Raw genomic sequence first — 11,337 nt, 5'->3', positions numbered from 1 at the left:
GGTCTGGATGGGGCCAAATTCCGAATCCAGGCAAATCCAGCCTATTGCAATGATGTTAATTATTGTTAATAAGTAAACACAGACCTGCCCAGCCAATCTTCCCAGCGCTGCCCCATCTGGCTCTCGAAAGGCCAAGGGAATCTGGCTGCGGAGGCGCAATGAGAACAAAAGGTAGATTGTCGCAAGCAGGGCTCTGCAAGATGCTGGCTCCCCCAGGCGTCCTCCCCACTCCAAAGCACTTTCTGCTGCTGCCCAGCCATGTGGTTTCATCTCTTTTTGTGCCAAGCCATCTGGACAAGAGATTATAGGGTGGCGCCCATGGGATGGCCTGCCTTAATTGTGTATGGCTCATATAGTCCTAATAGATAGGCAGATCTTGGAGGCCAGTTAGATGTGGCTTAATCTGAGCCTACATTTAGCCCTGAGAACTGTTTTTCCCAGTGCCTATGGTCAGTCCTGAAGCGTGCAACTTAGCTAAAGAGTGTGAGCTGTGAACCAGGAGATTTCTGATTCAAATCCCACATTAGCCATGAACTCGTGAGGCAAGCCATTATCTCTCATCCTCAATGCCTGCTACCAAATTGTCAATACTGAGAGGATAATACTACCCTTCTTTATAGGGTCATTGTTAGGTTTACAAAGATAATATATGGGAAGCATTGTGAAATGCTCAATGTGATGATATAAGTGCTATTATGAAGAATATATTTTTGAGCACTGGGAAAGAACTTTAACCCTCTCCAGTGTGTAAACAAAACCAGGCCTTGCAGAGAGGGTACTTAGAGATTCAAAATGTTTTCCACATCTGTGTGGGGTTGATGACTGAAAGTATTATTAAAATATTACTCTGCCTGCAAAATATTTAATTTCACTGTCAGAGGCAGAATGCTTCTGAATTCCAGTTGCTTGTGGGCTTCCAATAGGTATCTCAGGATGCTGTTGTATATTTTGTCTTGTGCATACACCTGACCTGAAGATCTTCCCCCACCCTCCTAAAAAACCACCCACCCACCTAAACACACAGCCAAGCTTGCTTTATTCTGGTCATTTGACACCACTTCTCCCTTGTTAAGTGTCTTGTTCTACCATTAGCACTGGGAGAGAAGCATGTGATAGGGAACTGGGTGTTTTCCTTGTGACATCTAGTTTCTGCCCTACTAACGGTGTGTCTTGGTAACAGCCCCCTGTAACTGCAGTCCATGGCATTCTTTGCAGACCTGTCACAGTACACCCATAACTGTCCCTGCTGTAAGGGCATAATCTGAGTCAGAGCTTACTAAGAGCTCTGGGCCCCTTTTTTGGATTTGCATTGAGAGAACCTCTATGCAGGTACCGACAGGAGTTCTCAGCCTCCATCTTAGAACTTGAAGGGGGTTCTGAGTGGGTGAGCTGAGGCCTATATGTGTTGCCTAGCAACTCCCTACACCTCCATAGAGAGCCCAGTCCCCAAAAAAAGTTTGGAAGTGGAATCTGGCTCCAAAAGGGCAGGGGCCTTGCTGTTTGTGGTAATATGTTAAGCTGGTGATTTTGGGCCTGGTTGCGCTCCTGTAGTGTTTCCCCCTGTTCTAGCTTGATGATGGCAACGTTGCTCTTTGGGAACTGGAGTTCATGTTGCACCACCGTGAAAACATATTCTGCTTTGCCAGAGACCAAATGCAGGTTTGGCTGTGGGTTTACTTGGAGGTTGTTTGAAACAGGGCACCTGAGAGACAGAGGAGGTAGTGAATGGCAGAGATGGAGCAGGCCGCCAAAATGGGTGCCATGACTGACTCCCGTGACCCCACTCTCTCTCCCCTGCTTGCCCCCACATACACTTCCAATAACTGGGTGAAGCAGGGTGGTGTGGGCGACAGCGTCTCGAGCTGATTCTCCGCTGCCCCAGGGGACAACATTTTAAACTATATGCTTCCCGAAATCTAAATTTTCATTTGCAGCAGTGGCGACCCACGCCAGTTGCAGTGTGAATGCAAGATGGGAGGGTTTTTTCTTTTTCTTTTTCTTTTTAAACACAATTGAGTGAAGCAAGAGCAATGGCAAGATCTTGTTTTCTTCCCGCAGTCACTTCCCAAATTTTACCCTGAGAACCGGTTGCCAGGCAACCGGCTTTAACATGGCAACACACATAAAGGCGGCAGGAGCTGATGTAGGCCCCATCCTCCATCTCTACATGTCAACGCACATTCTGTTCCCACCTCAGAGAGGATTCCTCTCCACCCCTCAGCCCTTCCACTTGTTCGAAATGAAGCTCCAGCGGACATAACTGAGCAAAGAGCCAGAAGAGGCAGTTCCTATCTGCATTTTCACAACACGCTTAAATCCGTGAAGAGTTTTATCAAGTTTACATGCTTGTTATATTCCCCTTCCCTCCCCCTCCAAGAAAAAAGGACAAAAGAGGTTTCCTCACCTCATATTTTTATACTGCTTTCAGTGAAGCAGAAGGGGAGTAGTTTCAATGCAAAGTCAAAGCAGCCGTACCTTGAAATACCCCAGGGAAGGGCCTGGGTTCAACGGCAGAGCATCTGCTTTGCATGCAGGTCCCAAGCCTTATTTTATTTGAAAGATCAAATTAAAAAAGTATTAGGAGATAATTTGTGAGATTTCAACTGCCTAGGGGCCTCCACAGGATTTAATCCAGCACTGGTATAATTTAGTAAAAGGTAGATTTCTATGGTCCGAAATTATTCAGAAAATACTATACATTAAATGAATGTTTGTGTTGTTTATCGCTACCCATATTTTATGAAGATTTTATAATAATAATATAATAATAATTTATTATTTATACCCCGCCCATCTGGCAGGTTTCCTTTTATTGGGGAGAAGGGCAGGGTTGTTGCTACTGTTCTACATGTTCAGTTTCCCTGTGAGGAGAATACGGTAATATCAGTTTACACATTTTCAAACTGAGTATGAGAGAGCAGCTAAGTGTGTTAGCACCTACACAACTGAAACAGCACCAGCTGCTCAAAAGCGAATAGTATATGCTTGGAGCCTCCCCCTGCCCCAATAATAATTCAGGATTGCCTACAATCTTCAGCAAACCTCCCTTTTGGTGACTAAATTCTGCCACACCGCTTCTCTAAGCATCCTTCCACCAGCCAGCAGAACAGGTGGGATGGGACAAGTGGCCACAAACCCTCAGAAGTTATTGACCAAACATCATCTTGCTATTAATGCCCATGGCAGAAGCATTTCTAGCTATTCATTAAATGAAAGCCTCAAGGAAAGCTCATTTTCTATGTCCAAAAAATGATGCTTAAAAGCAACAGGGTTTAATGTACAGCAGGCATGCAAAATAATAATAATAAAAGGGGACTAAAACCAATGTCTTAAAAGAGAAGCGAGATGTTATTTATGAGTCTCGCCTTTTGCTTTGTCCCTAATTTGCTGGCTTGTAGGATTCTGGAGCTGCAGACTGAAGCTCAGCTGTTCAAGGGAAGGTCACCTGCTGTCAGACACCCATGAGGCGGATCTGGAGGGGTGGGGGCTTTTAACTCTCTGCCTCCCAGAGCTGAGGAGAAAGGCAGGCTTGTTCTTTGCTCAGTATTTAATTTTTAAAACAGAGAGGGGTGGTGGTGATAGGTTTGAAATTCCCTGTCCTTTTGACCCTAGGCAAATTTGAGGCCTGCCACACTGGGGAGTTGTGTTCTTAGGTATAGTAGGTCACTCTGCCCATGTTCAGAGGTACTTTTCTCTCTGGCCAGCTTGTGGAAGCAAATAATAATTTAAAAAGAGGGTCAGGAGATGCATTATAGGGAGTTTAGAAGTGAAAGGATGTGAAGTGCAGTAAAGTTCAACTTCTTCTTGGGCTTTGGAGGCTAGATCCTTTCCCGACCTATCTGCTTCACCTCTGCTAGCCGTGATACCACAATTGCCCTGTGCACTTGCTTTTTGGCTACTCGGACTGAATAATCTGGCAGCCACACTTAAGACCCTTAGTGTCTCACACAGGACTCTGCTGGAGGCTGCGAAGACATGTAGTACATACATTGCCCAAGATGGAATATTGGTGCTTGGTTCAAATTTCTGCTCAGCTAGTGGTAGCTTTGTCATTCAAAGTATAACAATTGAACTCTCTCTTCTCCTAGAGAATCTTACCCAGGAGTCCTGTTCTGATGTCTCCCGTGTGTGTGTGTGTGTGTGTGTGTGCGCGCGCACACACACACACTGGTAATTCAAGGCCATTTGCTTGTCTGTCACCTGTGGGTTTTTGTGTGTGTGTGACACCATTCCTGCCTCTCCCTCTCCCTCCCTCCCTCCCTCCCTCTCTCCACTGGCAGCTCTTTTCATCTGCATGGATGCTTTCTCCTGCTCAGCCATGCAGAGGGAGATTTTATGAGGCAGGCAGCCAATGCCTGGGCTATGGACAGTCTTAAATTAACTGATGTAAACCCTGTTGCTCCGCACGCCCCTGAGAAATCACTCCTGCCTAAACACCACCTCTTGATAGACAGCAACTGAGACTGCAGATTCCTCAAGCACCGTCCCATCCCTGTGTCTTAATAGCATCTGACCACAAAAAGGGCCGCACTTGTTTTGTTATCATGGCATAGAGAGAGGCTCAGCCTCAAAACCTTTTTCCAGTGTCAAGGCTGTCTGGGAAACACTAGAGCAGGAATAGCTGGTGCAGTGCCCTCCAGATATTTCTAGACTTTAGTTCCCATCAGCCCCAGCCAGTGTGACCAATGGGCAGGGATGATGGAGTTGCCGTTCAGTGTCTGGTGGGTGCTATGTTGTCTACCCTTGTAGTAGGTGAATGGTGCGTTTCCTTTGGGTACAATAGTTGGCCCCTGACTCATCTGGGGTCAGAAGGCAGGACATTTCTGCACCCACCAACCTACCCACCCACCCTCAAAATAGATAAAAATAGAATAATCCATCTGAACAAAGCTTTTCATAAGAAGAGCTACTTTGGGTGATCTGATGAGGTGGGTGCAGCAATTCAAGTAGATTAGCATGTATTTAATGTGATCTAGAGTTTAAAACGAGCTTTGTTTATTTATTTCCAGCACGTTTTGAGTGTTTAGAGAAATAATAATAATAAGAAGAAGAAGAAGTATTATTATTATTGGTAGTATTTATTAAGCATGTAAGTACAGTATTTTGCGGTCATAATACTACAAATTAGTGTTCTAAGTCACAGCAAACAAGTGAAGAGAGAGAAAGAGAATAAAAATACATGTTGCATTAACAAACAGCTGTAGTGAAAAGTGGAAAGATATTTACAACATCTGATTCTTTTCACTAAATTCTAAGTTATTTATTTCTCTTTTTTTAAATTAAATAAAAAATATAGTCTCAAATCCATTCTCATCAATCCATATGTATTTATAGTTTCATGTACCTTATTGCACCAGTATATAATAAAAATATTGCATTCTTCAGCAAAATTCCATTGTTCAGTAACCAAGATGGCACCCTCCAGATATTGTTGAACTCCAACTCCCATCAGACGCAGCCAGCATAGCCAAAGGTCAGGAATGAATTATTAATTTTTAAATTTCTATCCAACCCTTCTATCCAAATTTTTAAATTTCTATCCAACCCTTCCTCCAAAGAAGAAAGTTGTAGCCCAACAATATCTGGAGGATATCATGTTTACTACCCCTGCTGTAGTTGGAAATTGGGAATAACAGGGATAAGCTTAGGTGTCAGGGGCTGGCTGGATGAAGAGGAGTGGTGGGAAGCTCAAGCTGGGGAACCCGCAAGGGAAAACCCAGAGGAGGAAGGCTCAGAGTCAGGGGATTGGTGGTGGGACACTGAAGAGAGGTCAGAGTGAGAAGATTGGGAGGAAGAGTTGGATGCTGAAGGGGCAGCAGGGTTTAGTGAGCAAGAAGAGCTGGTGACAGGGAGCAGTTCAGACTCTGAGGCTGAAGCAGATGAGGTGGGTCAATATGCTGTTGAATAATCCAGGGAGTCTCCTGCTGCGACAGGCTCTCCTCCTGCCTAATCTACAATAACTTGCTGAGTAATGAGACTAGTGTAACAGAGGCCAGAGGTGCGCAGACATGGTTTAAAACTGCTTGGGAAACATTCGGGAGAGGAGGAGCCTTAGAGAGGGTGGAGGTCAGGGATTAGTCCTGGCAACTGCTCCATAGGGGCAAGGCCTCCTGGGAAGGGTTGCTGATACCACTAGGCTGAGTTGTATGTTTCCTTGAATAAAGCGTTAACTTCACCAACAACAGAGGTCTGCTGCTTTTATTGCTGACCTGTGTCTGACTCCAGTCCTCACACTAGGATAGAACAATTATCCTTGACATTTATATATGCAAGGGATACTTTCTCTCTCAGTTGGATATGGAGAAACAGTAATGTAGGCCCCCACCTGAAGTGCCACCTCACCCACCATTTGTGAGAAAAGAGATGCCTTCTTGCATATAACCCATAATTAGGGCCGCCATGTGTCTGGATTTTCCTCGTCATTATTGGGATTTCAAGGGTGGAATTGACTTCCAGGGGAGAATTTCCCAAAGGCGGTGCTTTGTCCTGGATCTTGGAGTTTCAGTTCTGGTTTTTACTTTTTGAAATATGGCAACCCTACCCATAATCAGAATGCCTAAGAAGAGTTTGCTTTTGTTCATGTGAACACAATATCAAGCACATATGTACGGTCTGTGCAGCATTAGCAGTATAACATTGTTCAAAGTGTATTTTTATCTGACAAAACATTGCAGAGTGTGCTTTGCTGTTCAAGGGCTTTTGATTTAGTTCAGCTTGTATGGAACACTTTTGGCTAAAAACTGAAACAGACGTTTAGTTTCCATGGCTGCAGCACATGGGGGGGGGGGAATGTGGTTGGCCAGCCGCATGTCGTAGAAACACATTGCAGAAACACAAGTGATGAAAAGTGTCAAAACAATTTCTCCCCAGAAAACTTTAATTATTTTTTTAAACTTCACTTTTGTCTTTGTTCAACAGTTTTACAAAAGATCTTTCTACAGTTTTCTACAGATCTTGTGGTGGCAAAAAAAGAGAGGAGCACCAAAAATAGCTGTGCAGTAATTAGGTGAGTATAAAATGGTGTTGGCTTCCAACTTGATTTTGCTTAAAACATTGTTTTCACTCTTTCTGATAGTATTGATTAGGGTAGATAAAAGCACAGCAGTTTCAGGTTTGTTTTTAAGGCTTTCAACAGGAGCAACTTGTGCTAGTTACCTGCCTCCAAATGGTCTGTTTGAACTTTGTGTTGAAAGATTAAAATTCAGCTGAAATATGGGACCTTGTAAAAATATATATATGCAGATTAGCATAATTTCTCTTCTTTTTGCATATTTGATTCTGGTCTTGCTAGTGGTAGGAGCTTTTCAGGACACTGAAGGCCCAGCTCCAATCTTTGGAAATGGCATTTAACCATTCAATCTGGATCTTGAGGTTTCAACAGGCGTTGTTCAGTGTACACACACTTGTAAGCTTATCTTCAAAGCCAAAAGGCCCCAGCTCTACCATTAGGCAGAGCTGAGTATATTTTAAAAAACAAACACGTAAAGTGTGAGTTGTTCACAATATTGTTGTATTTCTACTGTTGGGGAGAGGGAAAGGTGTTTGTGAGGTTTTCTGTCTCAGATGCCAAAATAATTTGACCCGTCTTAGGTACCACCTAGCTTTGACTTGCAGGCAGCTCAGGCAGCTTTACCTCATGCTCACCCAACAATACATTATGTGATTTATTGATTTACTAATGGGCTATCAATACAACAGGTACTGAGTGTTGATGAACATGCACTCACTAAACCATTCGGATCTCTGCCTCTTGATGCACTCTTTACCTTTCTCTTATTGGCTAATTGATTCTGATGTCAGAGATCCCAGCCAAGGTGTTTTTCACAATTCTTATGGCTGCCATTGGCTTACCTTACTCTGATGACATACAGAGGCTTTCCAGCCTTGACCTGGGGCAGTTAGCTCTTAGAGGTTGTGGTTTATCAGAAGTTAGAAATGGAAATCTGAGTTCTGTAAGCAGCCTAACAGAAACTGGCCCCTTCCTCTGTCTTAGTATTTTGTAGGGTTTGAACAGATTCCTTTTTCTTTTTTTCCCTTTTCTTTTCTTTTTTGCAATTGGGTAGTCTCAGTGCCTTTTGATGAAAACAGTCAAAAATATTTAGTAATGTGCTTACCACATTTATAGCCCTCCAAGTTTCTGGAGGTGGTAGATATACTTCCACATTAAAAAAACACACAAGTAAACAAGTTTGAATATACATAAAACAAATAAGTGGGTATAGAAAGAATCATTACACTTTCATTATATAGTCAGATAGACCATACAGATGTCATAAAGTTCCCAGGAGTATATATATAGGTCTGCATTATCTTGTAAATTATTGCACCAAAAACACTCAACATCTCCACCAAAAGGCTATCAAGTTGTCAACCTTCTCCAACTCTTACCCTATTAGTTAACTTGCCCTTACATGCAATGCCCCATGCCTGATTGGCCCAAGGTGACCTTCACTGAGTGACCTTCATAGATGAGTGTGGTTTTTAATCTGGATCTCTCTCTCTAGTCTGAGTCCAACGCACTAGCTTGGCTATGCGATTTAAACAAAAAACCCTGCTGACTATGTGTCTGTAAATTCAAGATGGCTATCAACTGATAAAATCAAGCATTATAAAGACTGAAAACAATCTGTAAGCACAAACCATAAATAACACAACTGTGAAATGCTCTGACCTTGATTAGCCTTCTATGTAGTGCTTTCACTGTGTTTCAAATCTACACAGGTATGCTGAACAGGGATTCTGCCAACAATAATAAAGAACCCTGGGCCACAGGAGAAAAGGCCCTGCTCTGTTCTATAGCTCCTGCACAGAGAGAATTTAAATCAGGGAGATTCTCCCTAACTCTTCAGCTTAAGCATTGGCTAAGTTACCATTATACCTGTTTTACAGATGGGCTATAACTAAGCCATATCTACTCTATATGTGCTGATACATATCCTGGCCATGTTTCTGCTCTACTGATATACATGTCTTAACAGTCATTGTATTACCCCAGGGAACTGCAGTTCTCGAAGGGTAGTTCTCAGCTGAAATTACACCATAAATATGTGTGCTATAGATATATATGGAAGGAGGGAGAATTGCTGAAGGTGACACAGTGAATCCAGGGCAGAAGTGGCACCTGCTGCATTTTGCCTCCCATCACATTGTTCCACCTAGGGGCTTGTGTGGGCCCTACTTTTCCTTCCCACCACTACCTGCTCTGCTCTGCCTCTGCTTGGCACAGCTGCTGTTGCCACTAGGTTGCCCTGGCACATCTCGCTTGCACTGCTTGCTGGGGCTTGCTGGCCCTGTTGCTCATCCACCTTGACATTCCGGTTCCCCCACGCCCTTGCCTCATGGGGGCACGCAACCACCTGTTCTGCTTGGCTCCGTTCACCTTGAAGGAGAGGAAAGCCCAGAAGCCAACAAAGGAGGCTGAGGCAGGGACAGGAGCTGCCTGAACCTGCTCTTGGTTGGGAGATGCCGTGGAACGGCCAGAGAAACAGTAACAGGGGGAGGAGAGCTGGCAAATGGAAGGGATTATCCAGCTCAAGCACATCTTTTCTCTTTGTCAGAGCAGAAAGGATCCCAAAGACGAGAAAGTGAGCTTTGTCAACAGTGGTGCCCCACAATGTGGAGTTTCCTCACTGAGATGTTTGCCGTGCTCACTCCATTATGACCGTTAAGAAACCCGTAAAGAGGTTTTTTTAGTCTGCGAGGCTTTCTAAAAACTATGGTTGCTATTATTGCTGCTAAGTGTTTGTGAATTTGAGTTCTGTTGTCTCAACCGTGTTCTGTGAATGGCTTTGGGGGCTCTGATATCTAAGTAGTAGTCAATAAATCTAACTCCGAAATACAGTACAAGTAAGATCATATTTGTGTGGGGCAAGCTGTTAGGGCAAACCAGCAAATAATGCTCTAGAAAGTGATGACTCTCCAACCCATGTGGCTCTAAATTCCCCTGACAGTGGTTAATTTATGCAGGGAGTTGCAGGGGGTGCGATGTCTCAAGCATACCTCAAACTCCTACTCTGTGAACTGGAAACCTTACCCATAAATTCCCGATGAGGGTGGGGGAATGACCCTTAAAAGCTTATACCACCTGGAATGGGAGGGAAGGTGAATCAGAGTCAGCTGCTGTAAGCTCTTAAGGGCTCCGACCTCTTCAAACATAAGAGTTCAGAGGGGAATTAATTTAGGACCAGAGGGAAAGACCCTAATTCTACCTGCCTCCTCCAAGAGGTTATTAGAGGTTCAGTCAGGCACATATGGCTTTGCTTTTGTTTGTTTTCCTTTTAAACTGAGGCTTTTAACTTTTTTTTTTTTTTTACTGTCTACCATGAGACAGGGACCCGGGTGGCGCTGTGGGTTAAACCACAGAGCCTAGGACTTGCCAATCAGAAGGTCGGCGGTTCGAATCCCCGCAACGGAATGAGCTGGGTTCTGTTTCTGGGTCCCTGCTCTTGCCAACCTAGCAGTTCGAAAGCATGTCAAAGTGCAAGTAGATAAATAGGTACCGTTTTGGCGGGAAGGTAAACGGTGTTTCTATGTGCTGCTCTGGTTTGCCAGAAGCAGCTTAGTCATACTGGCCACATGAGCCAATAAAGCGAGATGAGCGCCACAACCCCAGAGTTGGTCACGACTGGACCTAATGGTCAGGGGTCCCTTTACCTTTACCTTTACCATGAGACAATGAGCATCCTCAGTCTCCATAAGGATGCTTTAGAGTTTTTATTTTCTTTTATTTAAATTATTCCACACCTGCATGTACTTGGGGAAACTCACAAGTAGGCTGATTAGGTGCAGGACTGCCAAGCAGCTACGGGACCAGCATCACTGGGCACCTGGCAAGACCTACTATACATTAAGACAATTTTGGGGACCTACACGCTAGGGGTATTTTGCCCATCCAGTCTGAAGAACCAGGCACTGCCTTCAAGTTCACTATTGAATGTAATGAGAATAATAATGGTGAGATGATGACGTCAACCAGGGATAGGGAACACCTAGCCTTCTGGACATTGTTGGACGCCAACTCCCATCAGGCCCAGCTACCCTGGCCACTGGGCAGAGAATGATGGGAGCTGTAGTCCAAATATATCTGGATGGCCACAGATACAGATTAGCAGACTCATCCTTACGTTGAACAGTGTGTGAGTTAAAAGCAGTGCTTTTTTCTGGAAGAAGGTGGGGGAACTCAACACGAAATTTGTTTATTGCAGGTCCAGTTGCAGTGCTGGGCCGTGGCTAAATGGAAGATGTGATTAATAAATCAAGCAGACAATGACCTGGATTTGAAATGGCCACAACTTTATTGATTACAGATATAGGTGGATTTTTGGCTCAGGCAATCGG

General features: G+C 44.1%; 1 long non-coding RNA gene across 1 annotated transcript; it reads left to right on the top strand.

The window, feature by feature from the left end:
* The first annotated feature begins 1,024 nt into the window (after positions 1-1,024).
* LOC308461443 lies at positions 1,025-10,325 on the top strand. Its single transcript, XR_013978894.1, has 3 exons — positions 1,025-1,659; positions 6,919-7,006; positions 9,563-10,325. It is a non-coding gene; the product is annotated as an uncharacterized lncRNA (long non-coding RNA).
* The last annotated feature ends 1,012 nt before the right edge of the window (positions 10,326-11,337 follow it).

The sequence above is a fragment of the Podarcis pityusensis genome (genome assembly GCF_964106645.2).
Source record: "Podarcis pityusensis genome assembly, chromosome: 13".
Taxonomy (NCBI): Eukaryota; Metazoa; Chordata; class Lepidosauria; order Squamata; family Lacertidae; genus Podarcis; species Podarcis pityusensis.
The sequence above is the reverse complement of the archived record's forward strand: the minus strand, read 5'-3'. Positions and strand labels throughout refer to the sequence as shown.